Here is a 2,233-nt window from a genome sequence, read left to right on the forward strand (position 1 = left end):
CAGCTACATGCATCCGATCACCTATCACAGTCAAATGTTTAGTATATGGCTTTCCATACAAGATTTCAGAAGGACTAACTCTTTTCCTAACTCTGGGGGCTATTCAAATCCTCAGCATTGCCAAAGGGAGAACTTCTACCCATTTCAAATGTGTTTCTTGACGTAATTTTCCAGTCTATCTTTTAAATCTTTGATTCATTCTCTCTTCTGATATCCTGATTGTGCTCTCCACAGGGTATGTTAAGTGCCATTTCATTTGCAGGAACCTGGGTATTCCTTGGGTTATTTCTGCTACAAAATGAAGTCCTCTATCTGACGGGAGTCCTCCTGGAATCCCAAATCTTGGAATTATTTATTTTAGTAAAAATTTGACTTCTCTTGCTTTGTTGGTTTGGCACTCTGAAAAGGCGTCAATCAATACCAACAAATATTTGCACCCTTCACCCTTAGTAACACAGAAAAATAAATACACCAATATTTCCCAGCTACAGGACACCTTTTTATGTCTCTTGAGGAGGTGGTTCCTCTGAATTTCAAGATTGTTTTTAAGACAAATCCTGCACCTCTGGACAATACTTTTGGCAATAAATAACTTATTAATTCCCACCATGTATCTTCTTACTGCTTCAAGTAGAGCTTCTGCCCCACATGAGTACTCTTCTGTGTTCTTTCCACTAATTCTTTCATTACTGGGAGAGTCACTAACATTGCTCATGAGACGTTACCTGCCATCCTGCAGTTGGGTCTTACTACAGTTTAATTGCTCTGCTAACTTAATCTCTTTTATTCATGTCAACAGGAGTCTTAATATTTAAGAACTTCTCAGGAAGTAAAGCTCCTACAGTTACAGCTACTACAGTTGGCATCTTCATCTGCTCTTCTAATCTACTTGTTGCCAGAATGTGGGCAGTCTCACTGTCGCTAACCTCCACACAATTCCAGCCCAGCTAACAACACCCTATCAGCCCCCTCTTATCTGCACGCCTACCCAGCTCAGGGACATGAGAGACGCACACCATAGGGTGTAGCCAATTTAATGCTGCACAACAACTACCTATATACCGTGACACGCGACCGCCCCGTGAACCCGTGACCCATCAAGTACCACCCAGAACCACCCCCTGTAACTACCACCCACCTTAGCCCAAGTACCACCCACACCGAGTACCGCCCACATCTCCCCAATCTCTATGTCAAGCTACCGTGTCCCGTACTTTCTACTATTATTTTCCTCAGTCATTAAAACAAGACTAGTTCGTAGAGGTGCAGATATACCGGATCCGCTGAAAAATTAGTCTTTATCTACGGTGTTGTTGAGTAGAACCGTTCCCAACGTCTGTCACGGGGGGATTCTCCAGGGGCAAGGTCTCCTCTGTTGCTGGATTATCAGTCTGACAAGAAGCCTAGATTCCCAGGTCGTCCCTTCCTTAACATTGAGAGCGACGCCTCTGCAGGTGCCATTGTGCGTGCTATTATGAAGGAAGTGTTAACCAGGATCAGCCTTGAGATGTTCAACTTCTTGCAGTGCGCTGCCCAAAGAGGAAGAATGGGTAGCCAGTCGCCGTCTTCAGACTGTCTTGTCTGCCACTGCCTTGGCTGGACTCGGGGCTGGCTTTACCCATTTCACAGGGACCCAGCAAGGGCCACCACTACCTCCCACACACGCGTACACGCGCCCAGGCACCAAGAGCAGCTGGAGCTCTTTTGACCATGCCCCATCCAGACCTCGAACTTACACCGCCCCAATTGGATGCCAATCCTCCCCAAAATCATGATCATCTCCTCGATGTTCCAAGTGGTTCAAACTGTATAGAGCTCTTAATAACAACGCCAAGGAACACTGTTCCTCCCGGGGAATCTCTCCCCCTCTCTCTAAGAGCCATGAGATGCGCCTTCAGCATGGCATGCGTCTGCTCGATAATGGCCTGACTGGTGCTGTTGCCGGCTATTCCTGTGACGTGCTCGATGCCCCACAGGTTACACCAGGAGCGGAACACGGCACTGCGATAACCTGGCCTGTTATCAGTTTTTAGGCATTGTGGCACACCGAGAACTGCCACTGCTTGACGCAAGGCTTGCACACAGTGTCGAGCTGTCTGAGCTAGTAATGCAGTATCCCATATCATTCCGCTGCAAGTATCTACCACAACATGTAGATACTTCTGGCGCCCAAACGGTACATACTCGGTTACGTCCGCTTGCCACAACTCTAGGGGACGCAACCCTCGCGGGT

This window comes from Meleagris gallopavo, chromosome Z (assembly GCF_000146605.3).
Source record: "Meleagris gallopavo isolate NT-WF06-2002-E0010 breed Aviagen turkey brand Nicholas breeding stock chromosome Z, Turkey_5.1, whole genome shotgun sequence".
Lineage (NCBI taxonomy): Eukaryota > Metazoa > Chordata > Aves > Galliformes > Phasianidae > Meleagris > Meleagris gallopavo.